We start from the raw sequence: 16,969 nt of genomic DNA, 5'->3' as shown, positions 1-16,969 counted from the left end.
TCATGAATTGTACCTAAGTACTTGTCTTCCAAGTCTTTCATTCATAGCATCTTGTATCTTCATGTTTTTATTTTTGCTTGTTGATTCTTTTTCTCATTCAGCATTGCACTTTTTCTGTCTTGCTAAAATGACTTTCTTTATGAAGAGAGCTATCAGTTTCCCAGTACTGAGGTGCTTGTTGTCACTGAGCTTTGTATTCCATCATGGAAGCCTCTACATTGTTGCATACTGTAACATGTTCATTAACAGATATTCCAAAGTTCTATAGGAAATGTCACTTCTACTGTGTGCCTTCAAGACCATGGAGACCTCTTCCTCCTCCAGTGTGGTATGTTTCAGAATGAGGAACTAACTCTTGGGGCCAATCATCATTAGCTGTCAGATCAATAAAGCTGTCTATAATGTTGCTAACTGGAGAAAATGCTAACTCATTTCAACCAGTTGAAGTCAGACTGTCGATCAGTTATTTTATATTTCATAGCAAAATTGCCTTACAGTCAGTTAGTTATATGACAAAAATATTTGTGGCAAAAACCCTGTGACAAAGATGTCTACAGTAAAGATGCTTATGGCAAAAATACCTAGAACCCTTTATAATGAGTGTAGTAATAGGGTTATTGTGATAATTAGGGAAGTAATTCATGTAACACATTGATACATATCTGATAGTAAATGCACAATAAATATTATTTAATGTTAGTAGAATTATTAATATTTTCTAACATGACACATCTAGCATCAGGCCTTTTCTTAGTGTATGCTCAATGAATTAGCAAATGACTACACTATCCATAGCAATATATAAGGATAAGATTCAAGGAAATTATAGAAATTTAGAATTAGAAGTTAATTAGTATACTCTCACCTTATAAGGCAGTTCTTTAACTTGTACAGATGGATATATCTTGTCTTATTGCAATATATTTTCCTTACAATAAAAAATGTGACTAGGTTTAGCTTTTGATCTTTGGTATTAAGCTCTGATGCTTCACAGAATTGGTCTACAGTTTCTGTTGTACAGTAACACTAAACATTAGCTTTCAGGTATTTTAAGAGTATTAAATAGACTACTTTCTGGGTAAAACATTCATTTGTTCTCTATTGACTTGATTTTCTCAAGAACTCATTATTCAGCCATTTCAATTTAATGTACCGCTGTATGCATTATGGGCAGAACAAAATAGAGATTCCAGAAAGGTTTGAGTTGTGCCCAATAGGATTATTAATACTGCTCTTACATTATTATCTTACATTATTTGGGTAGAAAATGCAACCCACTCCAGCATTCTTCCCTGGAGAATTCCATGGACAGAGGAGCCAGGTGGACTCCAGTCCACGGGATCACAGAGAGCTGGACGTGACTGAGTGACTCACACACACAGACACACACACACATTATCACCTCAGCCAGCAAGGATTTATCACTTGTTATGTGCTGTAGTAAGGCTGTCAATGATTCTCTTTTTGTCGAGAACACTCAGAAGACAGACTTCATTACCATCATCTACTCAGAAACTGGGGCTCAGCCTAGTCCTATAACCAGTGCTGGGGTTTGAGCATAGTCACCTGGGGCTTCCCTGTGGCTCAGCTGGTAGAGAATCCGCCTGCAGCGCGGGAGACCTGGGTTTGATCCCTGGGCTGGGAAGATCCCCGGGAGAAGGGAAAGGCTACCCACTCCAGTATTCTGGCCTGGAGAATTCCATGGACTGTATAGTCCGTGGGATCACAAAGAGTCGGACACGACTGAGTGATTTTTACTTCTACACTACTATAGTCAGAGAGAGAGCTCTCAAACCTTGGTCTTCTCTGACAGGAAAAATTGACCTTTAGCCTCTCTACTTTGTTGCTCTATTTTCTGCCTTTTTTTTTTTTTGGTACACCATGCTAAAAATCTTTGTATTCCTGAAAGATATGGTTAAAACCTTAGAGATTTACTGACAGTTGAAAAGAAATCCCCTAAGTATTAGAATTTCAGTAGTTGATTAGACTCCTATATACTAAAGAGGATTTCAATCCAGAGTTGGGGTTTTAAATATACTATTTCATTTAAGCCTTAATTATGATGACAGTGTTGTTATGGCCATGTAAATTAATACATATCATGTACCTCTCTGGTCACACATGAATTGCTAGTGCAAGGATACTGAATTTGCATTCTGTCAGAGGTTTTTTCCACCTTTCTGAGTATGTCCCATTTAAGATTGCATTAGTATTTTTGACATGGCATGCTATTATCTCATGTTAAGCTGTGCTGACTAAAACACATCTTTTTCAGATGATCTATTCAGTGGACATTCTAAGATCTGATACCTTGGTGACTAAGAACCTAAAGGCTAGATTCTTAAGGGAAGAATTTATCAGATCATTGCTCTAATGTGAATCTTTCCCCTCGGAAAGAATAATGCTCAGTCTATACTAATTCACTTCTGGGACCCTAAAGTTACTTGCTTGGCTCTGTTGTCAATTAAAAGTAGCATGAAATTGCAATAGGATATAAGCTAGAAAGTGAAAAAAGGAAAGGATTTTCTGTGGTTTGATATTGTGATTGATAGCTGCAGGATTCTTGTCAATAAAAATCACTGTTTAGACAGCACTAATGTAGTTACTGACTCAAGCAATTTATTCATGCATGCAATATTTTATTTTGATATCTTTTAAAAGAATAATAGTAAGGAATGGATGTAGTCTTTTTTTTTTTTTTTTGAAAGAAAGACAACAACAATATAAAGAAGACTGGTCATATGCAGTTCAATAAATATATCTAGGATACATGTTAAGAGAATGGGAAGTTTATGTCTCTCATATTCATTGGAAGATGGTTATTCTAGATCTTTGAATTAATTTAGTAATATAGCCATAAAATTACATGCTTTAACTTTAAAAAATGAAATGCATGATGGGAATTACAGCAGCAAATGGATTTTTTTTTTTTAAGTGAGGACAAAGCAAAGCATATCTCAAAGGAACCAACAGATGAGAGAAGATAATCAATAGGCTCAAACAGAAAAGTATGCTTAGGACACAAAAGTGAGCAGTTTCTAAGGATGCTGGTGCAAGAGAATTACCTCTTTCAATAAAATGAATCAATTGTAACCACATTTCAAAATAATCTTATACTAGTTGATTTTTTTTGATACATGAAATTAATTCTTCTACAAGTTTTTAATATGACAGTATTAAAACAATAACAGTATGTTACAGGCATAGAACACTTTCCTAGTTTAGTATTTGAAACCCTGTGTGAAGAAAATGTTTTCCTTTTTTTACATATATGTATATATTCTTGAATTAACCATTACTTATGACTCTCTATTGAGGAAGGTTTTATTTTCCCTTGCCAAGTTATAGTAAATTGGATTTAGTTGAATTTGATACTGCTAGATGCATAAGATGAAGTAGGTAATTTAACTGTCAAGCAAACTGTAGGTAGTTAGGCTGCATAACATTTTTGTTCTTTAACCAGGAAGGTATCAGTCAAATAACATTAATTTCTTTCAAAGTACTTCCTTAGCTCAGCTCTTCAAAAGAATTTCAATGCTGTTGTTAAAAGTATTTAGAATTATTGGCCATAAAGGAGTTTTAAAACATTCCTGTGAAGTGCACTAGAGCTTCTCCCTGTAGCATCGGGAGCATCCATTCCTGTTGGAACTAGACTGGCTGTAGCAGTCGCCTGCTTCAGAGACTCAAGTCGAGTGGAAATCAGAGAAAAGAACAGGCAGCACAGATGGTTAAAAGTAAGTTAGTGTTTCTGAAATTAGTTTAAATTGTTTTAATAGATATTTGTGTTTTAACAGCATTCTTTAATTATTCACATTTTGAAATTATATCTATGAAAATAGATGCCAAATTGAGAAAGTATTTGTGTATTTATAAGAATATAATTTCTAGAACTGGATTCTTAAGACTGATATGAATCACCCCAAATATCAAAATCTAAAAGAAACCTTCCAGTCAATTTTCCTTACCTTTGTTTTCTGATTTTATATACCCAAAAAATCTCTTTGAACATCTGAATCTTCACTAAGCTGTACAGAGGATCGCTATATTTCTAGGAGAATGTTCTAATTATTCATTTTCATTTGTGTAGTGTATTATGTTGCCTGAAAAGCTATCAGTGTAGCAGAATACAATGACAAAGGAACAGTTCCAGTAACAGAATTCTGTTGCATCAGGATTCATTGTATATTTTTCTTTTTCAATTCAAGGTGGGCAGATTTAGGAGATCTGACCTATCCTTTTTTCTTTAACTGTTTTTAAAATCTAGTCGTTTGCAGAGAGAATTTGCAGGTGTTTCTCAGAGAACTTTTTCCCCTCTAGCTGGATGTAGAAAGGACAATGCAATTAATAACAGATGGCACGGGATGACCACGTCCTTGAGAGAACGCCTTATTGGCACCTCCTGCTAATTGTATCACATATAACACAACTAAAAGCATAATAAATCTGAACTGGGGGACGTTTTATGCAAGAGCTCTTCTCCTTTTCCAGACGGTAAATTGCTCAGCTCTTGAAATATCTATAACCTTGTGACACCCAACTTGCATTAGCTTAATTGCCTTTTTTCCCCCTCTCCCTCCCCCTTCAATCCTCCTTTCCTTTCTCTCTTCTCCTCTCACTCTCTCATACTCTCTCATTTTGTCTTTCCTCTTAGGTGTAAAGGAACAATTGTTTTTTTTAGACAATTGTTTTGTCTAAAATGGCTATATGTCCTGGCTTATTTGGAATTTGGTCAGAGTTTGATCTGCTGGCTGTGATGGGAAGTTATTCTTTTAGAGGGCTTTAAAACACTTTGGTTAACATTAATGTTGGTAAAGAAAATGTATGTCTAACTGCTGATGCAGAAGAGAGTTTTAATTAAATGGAAAAATATGTAAGCTTCAGATGGGACACACACACACACAGAGGCATGGAGCTTTCTTCTTTTTTGCACAATAGCAACAACTCAGAATAGCCTGTAGTAGTAAAAAGGATTGAGTTTTTACTCACTTTGTAACTTGGTTTGATGTTATTAACAATTTGTAAAGTAAAAGTTTTATGCTATGCGAGGATGTGAACTCCTAGCATTTTTTCTCTTTCTCTAAGAAAATGCTTTAGGAGTAGCTTGAATTTCATATTCATTTCCTACACATCAATTCCAGTTTTGGAGGTTTGCTTAGAACCAAACAGAAGAAACTAACCGATAAGCAAGTTAAATTATGTTTGGAAAAGGTTAAAACAAATATATCAAAATCATGGGATACGCGTTGGAGTTGTGTCTTAGCTGGCTAGCTTTGTGTATTGTGTGTGTCTTTTCCTTAGCTATATATAGGTGTCTATTTCTCTGGAGTGATTTATCCTCACTGGTGAGAGAGTAACTTTAATATTTGTGTCAGTTATATGATCCAATGCTAAAATAATAAGACAAATAGTAGTCCACACAAGAGATGATACAATGCAAGGAAAAGTGACCATGTTCTGAGACCTTTCTGATATCAATACCGTCTCTGGTTCCATTACTGAGTACTTACACTTTTAAGAAACAATTTTTAAAACAGTTTTAGACCCGGGAGACACTTGGAATTGGATATAAAGGAGAATAGAAGATTCTCATGATTTTGACCATTCTCATTTGGTCCCTGGTGAGATAGAAAACATTCTGGTGAGTGGTCTGGTAGGCACATAATCCCCAAGAGTAGGTTTGAAAGTGAAAGTCACTCAGTCGTGTCTGGACTCTTTGTGACCCCATGGACTATACAGCCCATAGAATTCCTCAGACCGGAATACTGGAATGGGTAGCCTTTTCCTTCTTCAGGAGATCTTCCCAACCCAGGGATCAAACCCAGGTCTCCCGCACTGCAGGCAGATTCTTTACCAGCTGAGCCACAGGTGAAGCCCACAGTTAGGTTTGCAACAGAGTAAATAATGTCCCCATTGTGCCGATGCTGCTCCTTCAATGACAGTGGTCAACACACCTTGATATGTGGTCTGCGTGTAGCTAATGAATGATCTTGGGTGAGTTCCACCACTTTTCTGAGCATCATTGTGTTTTCCCTTGTAAACTGAGAGATCAGAACTAGAATCATGATACTCAAATGGTGTTTCCTTGAAGATTAGGGGTTCTGCAGACCCCCTACTGTGGATAGGGTAAGGATAAAGGAAGGAGTATATAGAAGAGGGGGACACAATTTTGATATTGTTCTTGTATTTATATTTCATGTAGGATTTCCTTTGAGCAGTTCTTTTGAATACATGTCCACATGGATAAAATTATTCAGAACAATAAGACTAAATACTTGCTAAGGTTTCTTTCAGTGAGAAATCTATATGTGTGTGTGTATATATATTAGCATGCCTCTTATTTAACATGAGCTAGTTCTGATGTTCTGAATATATGAAACATGGCATTTAGAAACAATTACTCTGCTTTTTCTCCACTTGATGCCATTGATTTGAATAATAGATGGTATAGGAATGAGCATCAACAAATTCCTTTGCATTAAAGGTGTGTGTGTGTGTGTGTGTGTGTGTGTGTGTGTGTAGTGTAGTGTTTAAAGTGTATGCCACTTTATGCCTCTACATTTTGAAAAAGTAGAATCATTTGTATAGCAGGCAGAATCTCTAAAGCTCAGGTGAGTAATGGGTCTTAACATTTTTCTTTGATTTCATGTTTGCCATCTTCATCCCTGTATATTTATAGTTTGAAATCTTCAGGTCAATGCAGATGAATAGTTGCTCAGTAGAAATGTGAAGATAGTTTTATCACACTTAGAAAAAAAGAATAAACTCATAGTATTAATGATAGTGACATTTGGTCCATGTCTCAACTGTGTCTCTGTTTATATCAGGCATTCTCTAGAAGCAGATCTTTATTTCTGGTTCAGTAGTCAAATAAAAATGTTTCCTTTATACAGTGGAAATAGAAGCTAATGTGATAGGAAGGATGCTCATTACCATATATCTCTGAACAGTAACTCATCCCATTCCTTTCTCACTTTTGCTCTAAGGACTAGAGCAATTATACAATGAAAGCTTTTGAGAAATACAAAGTCTTGAATGAATACTGTAGTCTCCTGGTAAGTGATAAATTGTCTTAGTTTTCTTTGCAGTCTGATCACTTAATATGTTTCATAACTCATAGCTGATGCCGAGTAAATGTCTGAATACATAAGTTAATGAAAGAATAATAGATATAATTGTGTGTTTGGACTGACACATAAGGTGAATGGTACATAGAGCTGATATTCTAAATTTTGAGTTCTTTATAACAAACATAATAAAAAACAGTGAACAAAAGTGCATGTACTGCTTGTGCTGTGCTGTGCATAGTCGCCCAGTCATGTCTGACTCTGTGCGACCCCATGGATTGTAGCCCACCAGGCCTCTTTGTCCATGGGGATTCTCCAGGCAGGAATACAGGAGTGGATCTTCCCAACTGGAAGTTGGGAAGTGGATCCACTGGAGTTGGATCTTCCCAAGCCAAGGATCGAACCCAGGTCTCCCGTATTGCAGGCATATTCTTTACCATCTGAGCTACCAGGGAAGCCCAAGAATACTGGAGTGGGTAGCATATCCCTTCTCCAGGGGAACTTTTTGACCCAGGAATCAAATGAGGTCTCCTGAATTACAGGCAAATTCTTTACCAGCTGAGCTACCAGGTCAGCCCATATATTGCTTACCTATATATTATTCCAACAACTAAAAAAACCCAAAAAAGGCTGACTCTTAAAAAGCTTGCTTTTTTCTGTATATGAATATCAATCAAATACTTTCAGTTATTGGGAATAGTGAAGAGTCATAAGAAAGAGGAGTCAGAAATCGAATATGCTTTTCCTTAGTTATAATAACCTTTCTCCTCTGCAACTCATTATAGGTTTTGACACTCATTTTTGAACCTAAATTTATCTGTGGTCTACACACACCAGGTGATATCTCACTTATATTATTGTAAATTATTTACATCACAAATTCTGGGTCATGAAGCAGAGGTGATGGAATATTTTTACATAAAAATGCTGGGATCATGTTTTATTTTAAGCCTCTTACACTGATCATTTCATTTGCAGAGTAAGTATGTCCTACATTAGCTTCGAAGAGTTTGGCTATTAGTGCAGTAATAGGATCAGTTAAATAGACACCACTGTTATTGTTTAGTCACTGAGTCATGTCCAACCCTTGTGACCCTATGGACTGTAGCCTGCCAGACTCCTCTGTCCATGGGATTTCTCAAGCAAGAATACTGGAGTGGATTGCCATTTGCTTTTCCAGGGGATCTTCCAGACCCACTGTATCTCTCCAGATTAATGTTATACCTCATATTTTTGGGTAATTTGTGATATATTTGGATATAACCAGGATAAAGTGTTATGTATTATATATGACTTTGTATAAGTCATTTGGAATTGCTTATATACTTGTGTGCATTTTTCCCGAAAAATAACAGTGAGAGTACCAGATACATTAGAGTTGGAGATCATCATAATGTTTGGTACTAGGGGATTAAAAAGTAGCAGTGGAAAAATACTGGCTTTGCAATCTATCTGACCTGGATTCAAGTCTTGGCTTTTCCAATTGTCATATGATAGTGGAATGCTGTCTTATACACTTGATTGCTTATCTATAAAATGGCATAAAACTCCACATTAGATTGCATAAAGGATTAGTGATAATAAGAGCTATTATTATTCCCTGTTGTGTTTATTCAAGATGCTGCCTCCGTTATTACTGTTAGAATATTTCTTGTAATTAATATAAATGAAAATACTGGCTTAGATAGTGGTTCTTAACTGAGAGTGGGGTGAGGTTTGCTATGCCCACCACCCCTCAGAGATATTTGTCAATATCTAGAGACATTTGTGGTCGTCACAAGTTGGGTGATGGTGCTATTGAATTTACTATGTAGAGTCCAGCTGTTGTTCAGGTGCTCAGTCATGTCTGACCCTTTGTGACCTCATGGACTGCAACAGGCCAGGCTTCCTTGTCCTTCACTATCTCCTGGAGTTTGCTCAAACTCATGTCCATTGAGTTAGTGATGCCATTCAACCATCTCATCCTCTGTCACCCGCTTCTCAGAGATACTGCTGAACATCTTACAGTACAAAAAAATAATCTTCCATAACAAGGAAGTATTTGACCCAAATTTTCAATAATGCTTAGATTGAGAAACCTTGACTTAGATAATTTAAGTCAAACCACCCTAGGAAAATATGCAAGTTGTAATTTAAGTTAACTGCTTCAAATTCCAAGAATTTAAGCTATGATATAACTATACCAAATGGCTTCAGTTTCCTTTCCATTTTATTTACCTTGGCCTTATACTGAAAGAAATTACCTCTGCCCTTAATGTAACATAGGAGAAATATCTCAAGATTTCCAGGTTTTAAGACAGATAAGCGTCTGGATGATAATTGCCTCCTGATCAAATTGGCCGAGTAGTTAAGAACTGGAGCTCCCATTGACTTGAATTAGTTATTCTGTGGTCTTGTGTCACACCACCTTTTGACTTAGCTATTTTCAGGAAATGAGAGGGATTATGGAGAATCAATGCTGCAGCGGATGACTAAAAGCATAATTACTTTAGCTTAGCACAACTTTCTTTGCTAGCATTAGTTCTGAGTTTATATTATTCATTATATAATCTCATGTATTTTATTCATATCAGTTCAATTTGGGATGTAGTCAAGGGCATTATAAATGATTGATTAGGTTGGGACACAGATGAGACAAGGACCTAATGCCATCTAAATTGATGGTGGATTTTTTTTTTCCCTTCCTTTTAAGGAAGATAAAAAGTATCTTCATGTTGTCAGTGAATGTGCACATAGTTGAGCAATGCCCCAGAGATGACAGATTTTAAATATAAGAGGAAAGATATAATAGACATGAAAATCAAAGAAAAACAGATAATTTTGTGAAAATTGTGTATTTATTTACCTTTATTAAAATTCAACACTTTCCAAGATATTCATATTTTATAACAACATGGCTTTTTAAACTCACAAGAAAAAAAATAGCATTTGGCAGTTAAAATGTGTTGTGGGTGTGAGTAGGGTATGTGGAGGGTCCTGTTTCTCTGTGAGCATATGCTGTTTTATTCGCTTCATCCCTAAAGTGGACCCAGACAGACATCTCTTAATTTGTGTGCCTTTCTTATTTTCCCCTAGGCATCAGTATTCTTAGGAGCACAGGGTGGCACAGACTGTCTTTAACCAGCATTGTCTGCCGGCCTGAGCTCTCTGTGGCTTTACTCAGTGCAATCTCCCTTCCCTTCCAATCTCATCTCATTATCTTTTGGGCCCTTGGATGCTGTGGGCGGAATAGAAAAGCACCACCAAAAGACACAGTAGTTGCATCAAGTAGGTAAACTCTGAAGGAAGCATGAGGGATAAGCAATGTTATATTGACAAGCTGCACTAGAGGGCAAGAGAGAGAAGAATTCTAGCTTCAGCTATAGTTCTATAGCAAATACAGAAGGTAAGCTTGTATATACACCCTTGGGAGGTTTGTAAATGAAATTTATATAAAAGCATCTTTCCTGTATAAAGCACTTACTTGGGAATAAAAATGACTCTACAAAATTGGTTAAAAAAAATCTTCTAATTTCTATCCTAGAAGAAAAGTCATTGGTTTGTTTGAAGAAAACTTTAAACACAGAGAAACACAAAGATACACATTCAAACTGAAAAAACTTTTTAAATTCTCTTTTTTGAAACAAATGCACAAGGAAAATATTATAAAACTTTAATAAGGAAAGGAATCTTAAAAAAAATCTATGAGCTAGAAAATTCCTTGGCCTTTTCCTTTCTGCAATCAGTTAAGTCGATTGTGTGTCTCTTCCTTCTCCTGATGAGATTTTTTTTTTGAGTTGGGAAATCAATGTGGTGACTGTGCCTTTGAACAAAGTACTGTTTTGTGCTGGTAAACCGTATCTTTTACTATAGCAAATATGAATTCAAATGCATAGCAAGGAGATATCCCAGTGGAAGTTGCAACACTTGGTTATTTATCTGTTGTCAATCTACTGAACCAGCAAGGAGGAAGAGGTGAACTATCACCTGCTAGATCCTTAATTTCTACCCCACGTGGGCTAGAAATTGACAGAGAAGCCTCTCCCTTAAAATAGCAGGAGCCAAAAGCCAATCTCTCTTCTTCTCTGTGTTTCGTTTTAACAAAAGTTTTCTGTAAAATAATCTTGTTTTTGTGACTGGATTTGGGGACTGAGTTTTGAACAGTCTCTAATGGGTTACCTAAATTGGAATGCATTATAAATTCTAAAATCCAAACATATTGGAGATGCTGAATTGACCTGTAGATGTAAAACCTATTACAATTACAAGTGATTAATTTCAATATAAAATTGTATAAATAAAGAATATTGACATTTAGAAGATATCAAGAGCTTATCAGAGGGTTTTTAATCAAAGAATTGCTATTGCTAAGGATTATTCCTAAGATATTTCTAAGGAATTATTCTTTAGTAATATATATAATTATTATTCCTGAGGAATGCTCCGAAAAAATAAATGTTTTAGTAGCATGTAAAATCAAAAACTATTACAATAAAGTGGATTATTGAACATTTGGAAATTCTAGAATTTCTACTTCTACAGTTGGAAATTTAGAGGAGACACAGTTTTCTAAAATATATTCTCAATGTGTTATTACATTTTTTTGTGTGTGGAGGAGAACTGATTTAGACAATGCATTTAATTTTTTTTCTGAGCATTTTTTCTTCCACTTGATATATATGAGTAAATACTATCAGTCGTATGGCATAAAATAGGAAAAAATAGCAATAAAAAATTTGAGACTTCAAATTACAGTTTTCAAACCAGTTTGACATGAAGAGTAGAAGCATATTGAACACTCTTCTAAACATTGCTAATCTAGGCCCGATGATTCTATAAAACAAAACAGCAACTTCTTGAAAATTTGAATAAATAAAACTCATCAAAATAAGGGTGGAATCAAGATCCACAAGCTGGAATCAAGATTGCTGGGAGAAATATCAATAACCTCAGATATGCAGATGACACCACCCTTATGGCAGAAAGTGAAGAGGAACTAAAGAGCCTCTTGATGAAAGTGAAAGAGGAGAGAAAAAAAGTTGGCTTAAACCTCAACATTCAGAAAACTATCATGGCATCTGGTCTCATCCCTTCATGGCAAATAGATGGGGAAACAGTGGAAACAGTAACAAACTTTATTTTGGGGGGCTCCAAAATCACTGCAGATGGTGACTGCAGCCATGCAGTTAAAAGACACTTGCTCCTTGGAAGAAAAGTTAGACAACCTAGACAGCATATTAAAAAGCAGAGACATTACTTTGCCAACAAAGATCTGTCTAGTCAAAGCTATGGTTTTCCCAGTAGTCATGTATGGATGTGAAAGCTGGATTATAAAGAAAGCTGAGTGCCAAAGTATTGATACTTTTGAACTGTGGCATTGGAGAAGACTCTTGAGAGTCCCTTGGACAGCAAGGAGATCCAGCCAGTCCATCCTAAAGGAAATCAGTGCTGAATATTCATTGGAAGGACTGATGCTGAAGCTGAAACTCCGATACTTTGGCCACCTGGTGTGAAGAGCTAACTCATTTGAAAAGACCCTGATGCTGGGAAAGATTGAAGGCAGGAGGAGAAGGGGAAGACAGAGGATGAGATGGTTTTGATGGCATCACTAACTCAATGGACAGGAGCTTGAATAAACTCTGGGAGCTGACGATAGACAGGAGACCTAGTGTGCTGCAGTCCATGGGGTTGCAGTCGGAAACGACTGAGCAACCTGAACTGAACTGAACTGAAAATAAGGGAGGAGACAGCAGTTGCCCCAAAAGTGGAAAACCCAAGTTATTTCTACTTGAAATGAGGCCTTTTTTTCTTATGTATATATCATCCTGCAGTAATTAAGGAAGACTTGAGAAAAATCCTGAGGGGGAACCTGGTGCTTTTATTAATGATGCAAGCTCCGTTGACTTACACCTGTAATTAGTTTGTGGGTCTGTTTGCTGCTCCCTTTGGCGGCTGAATTCCCTCCATTCTTCAGAAGTAGCAAGAGAAAGGCTGAGAACACACAACTTCATATCAGGGTCTTGGGAGAGGGAATGCAAAGTTTTGAAATACCTAACAGGTTTGTGATTTCCTAAGAATGGGCTCAGCCAGTATGACAAATGGCTTTTGAAGCCTTTGAAGACTGGAAGGCAGATAATCAAATTCTGTAAACATCAAAAAAAGTTGTTTTGGGAAGTTGGTTAGAAATATTCAATAGACTAGTTATTTTGTATTAAATTGGACCACTTTTAGAACTTTAAATTATTGTCAGTGTTGTGTGCTTCCAAAAATCAAAGCTCACACACACATGCTTTTTTTTATGTAAAGTTTCCTTCGTGTTGTTTCAAAGCAGACTCTATTGAGTCAACTCATGATTACTTAACCTCTCTCAAATATTTTTCAGCTGGCATTTGACAAAGAAAGAGAAGCATAATCTTGAACACTTCTTAAAAATGTTGAGTATGAAGTTTTCAGCTTAAAAAAACACAGATGTTTGTCTTAAGTAATCTCTTCAGCTGATCAAGGCACTGACTTTTCCATAAAGAAATGTGAGTCATCTTCTTCACCCTATGGTGTGTGTGAAAGTCACTCAGTCATGTCAACTCTTTGGGACCCCATGGACTGTGGCCCACCAGGCTCCTCTGTCCATGAATTTTCCAGGCAAGAATACTGGAGTGGGTTGCCATTTCCTTCTCCAGGGCATCCTCCTGACCCAGGGATCAAACCCACGTCTCCTGCATTGCAGGCAGATTCTTTACCACCTGAGCCATCAGGGAAGCTCACCCCATGGTGGGATATTCAAATAACTTCACTAAAAACAGAAGACTTCTCACAAATTCAAGAACGTAGAGCAGGTATGCCCAGTTTACAGGAAGGAACAACTTCTGGTCTTTACAGTGCTTTAGATTTCTGAGGTAAAATGCCTATGTAAATCGGTTACCACCCATGAAATACAAATGCAACTTTCATATTAAAACAGAATTGTTAAATGTTAAAAAATAAAGGAATAAAGTAAAAAATAAATGTTTTTTATATAATGTAACCATATTGTTTACCATATTCCATAAACAAATATTAAAATATATTTAAGAGGTTGCTCCTTAACTATAAAAGAGGAATGCACAAGAAGGAAAAGGTGAAAGAAAAAAAATTCACAAATTATATATATTAGTATTTACAAGATTAAAAGACACTGAAAAGTGAAAGTGAAGTCACTCAGTCGTGTCCAACTCTTTGCGTCCCCATGGACTGAAGCCCACCAGGCTCCTCCGTCCATGGGATTTTCCAGGCAAGAGTACTGGAGTGGGTTGCCGTTTCCTTCTCCAAAACACTGTGTAACCCTGCTAATTAGTAGGGCCTGTGCCCGCTGTGCCTGCAGATAGCACTAGTAGGTAACTGGTCTGTTGCCAGGAGGCTCCTGGAGAGGACCAGCCACTCTTCTAGTCTTTTTCAACCTGTAAAGTGATTTAGCACACCTCCCTCAGGCCTGAAGACAGAGTTAGATGCCACATATGCAAGAAATACAGGAGTCAGTCATATTTCTGGCCAAAAAAAGTCAAATATGGAATTTAACTAATGGAGCAAAAGCAGACCTTTGTTAAATCTGTCCAAGGGGCAGAGGGTCAGATTCTTTTTTCTGTATCTTGATTGCAGCAGTGTCTTGGATGTGGGATGCTGAAATAACAGAATTGAAATGCTATAGTTCAAAACTAAGATTTTGAGTACTAAAATGGATTTGGGGAGTGCATGAGAAAATGAAGTACTAAGAGTATTATTTTCATGTTTTACTTGAAATATTGTACAGTTTATATATATTTATTTGTATAGTATCTGGGAGACTCTCATCTACCAAGCAATGTGATGGGAACTACATCACCTCATTTAATTCTCACATATACACAAAACATGAAGTAAATCGATCATCTACAATTTATAACTGAGAAAGCTGCAGCTGCAAAGGCTGATGAATTTCGTTCAGCTCTCATAACTAGTATGTAGTATAGGCAGAAATTACACCAGTTCTCTTTGGAGTTAAAATCTGTGTTCTTTCCACCAAACCAATATGAACTTCATTGTTTCATGTTTTTAAAGCCAACTGTTCTCTGTTGCTTTGTTCTTAATTATTTAATATGTTTGAATGTTTGGTTTTTCACTAATGTTAACTGGATAAGTATTAATTACCTGAAACTAGACTTTTACTTTGATCAGGAAAAAACCATGAGTCCAGTGGATGCTTTTTGACACTGATGGTTTTAAGAATGTCCTTTGTAAAAGTAGACAAATAAAATGATTCATTTGTAATAAATATTATGGCATAAATATAATACTTTCAAAGATAAGTTCTTTTTCTTCAAGTTTAGACTTGTAGAGTTAAAGTTATACTCACCACATGAATATGATCACTATCTTATAAAAAGCCTAATAATTTAAAAAGGTGTGTGTTGGTTATTACTTTTATGAAAAAATTGAGGATGACTTTACAAAATATCCAACACTAAGCAAGAGACTCACTTGATTTTGAATGGTGTGAACTGTAGAAAAGTTTACAGCTCTGAATTCATTGGAGAAAATGATGCTGAAGCTCAGTAACTTTGGTCACTTGATGCAAATTAGCCACCTCATTGGAAAAGCCCCTGATGCTGGGAAAGATTGAGGGCAGGATGAGAAGGGCATGACAGAGGATGAGATGGTTGGATGGCATCACTGACTCAGTGGACATGAATCTGAGCAAACTCAGGGAGATATTGACAGACGGGGAAGCTTGGCTTGCTGCAGTTCATGGGGTCGCAGAGTCGGACATGACTTAGTGACTAAACAACAATGAGATACATATTGTCAGAGTCTGTTACTCTGTGCCCTCTGCTCTTTAATTAAATGGTCAGGTAGAAATATCAGAAGATTCAGAGAAAGAACATTTTTTGAACATGTGTTATGTGCCAATGACTATGCTGGGGTGTTTCTTTTTCATTGGCATGTTAAGCTCAGGTAAAATTGGTAAGCTCAGATGGGAAATGGGAGTGAGTGAGTGAGTGAGTGAAGTGAGTCAAAGCCGTTCAATCATGTCTGACTCTTTGCAGCCCCACGGACTGTAGCCTTCCAGGTTCCCCGTCTCCATGAAATTCTTCAGGTCAGGATACTGAAGTGGGTTACCATTTCCTTCTCCAAGGGATCTTTCTAATACAGGGATTGAACCCAGGTCTCCCGCATTGCAGGCAGATTCTTTACCGTCTGAGCCCCCAGGGAATCCCCAAATTAGCCTTGCTTCTCCTTAGTACTGAGGACACTGAGCTTAGAGATCTGCTGTTTTGGAAAATGGCACAATGGGTTTTTAAACCTACATCTCTGTAGCCATAGGGGCTTGGCATTTTCCCACCACTGCGGAGTCTTTGTGGAGTTGCAGATGGATCACAGACTTCGCTGACTTTCCTTCTTTGTGTTCACAAATAGAGGTTTCAGTAACATGAGGGGGAAATGTAAGAAAAGCTGAGGAAATCAGCTGTTTACATTTTACACTGCCTCACTTAATACTTGAAATCAGTTGCTAACGTACTAAACATAGTTTGCATACATGTAAATTGAATTCAATTCTCTTTTTTATGTTGACTGCCACGTTAGTATCAGTAGGGTGACATCTTTTAATTTCTATGGGTCTTCAGTAGACAGTGGTTCTTAATCATTTAAACTTTACACTCCCCATTTAGTTTTCCAAGTGAGATCTGTAAAATATATATATATATATATATATTTTTTTTTTTTAACTTTTTTCCCTCATCTATTTCATTTATTTTCCACCCCTCCCCTCTGGCAACCACCTGTTTGTTCTCAGTGTTTATGATTATGTTTCTGTTTTATTTTTATGTGTTATGTTTATATTTTTAAGTAAGAAATTAAAGTGAAAGTGTTTGTTGTTCAGTTGTGTCCAGCTCTTTGCGACCACATGGACTGTA

At 36.6% G+C, this 16,969-nt stretch overlaps 1 long non-coding RNA gene across 2 annotated transcripts in view; it reads left to right on the top strand.

Moving 5' to 3' along the window:
• The first annotated feature begins 265 nt into the window (after nt 1-265).
• The window catches only part of LOC110142134 (uncharacterized), a 240,520-nt gene continuing 223,816 nt past the window's right edge, over nt 266-16,969 (top strand). For both annotated transcript variants that reach the window (XR_011492709.1, XR_002315241.2), the window contains exon 1: nt 266-328. This is a non-coding gene — a long non-coding RNA (uncharacterized lncRNA). The remainder of the gene's footprint in view (nt 329-16,969) is intronic.

This window comes from Odocoileus virginianus, chromosome 18, assembly GCF_023699985.2.
Source record: "Odocoileus virginianus isolate 20LAN1187 ecotype Illinois chromosome 18, Ovbor_1.2, whole genome shotgun sequence".
In the NCBI taxonomy this organism is placed as follows: domain Eukaryota; kingdom Metazoa; phylum Chordata; class Mammalia; order Artiodactyla; family Cervidae; genus Odocoileus; species Odocoileus virginianus.
The sequence above is the reverse complement of the archived record's forward strand: the minus strand, read 5'-3'. Positions and strand labels throughout refer to the sequence as shown.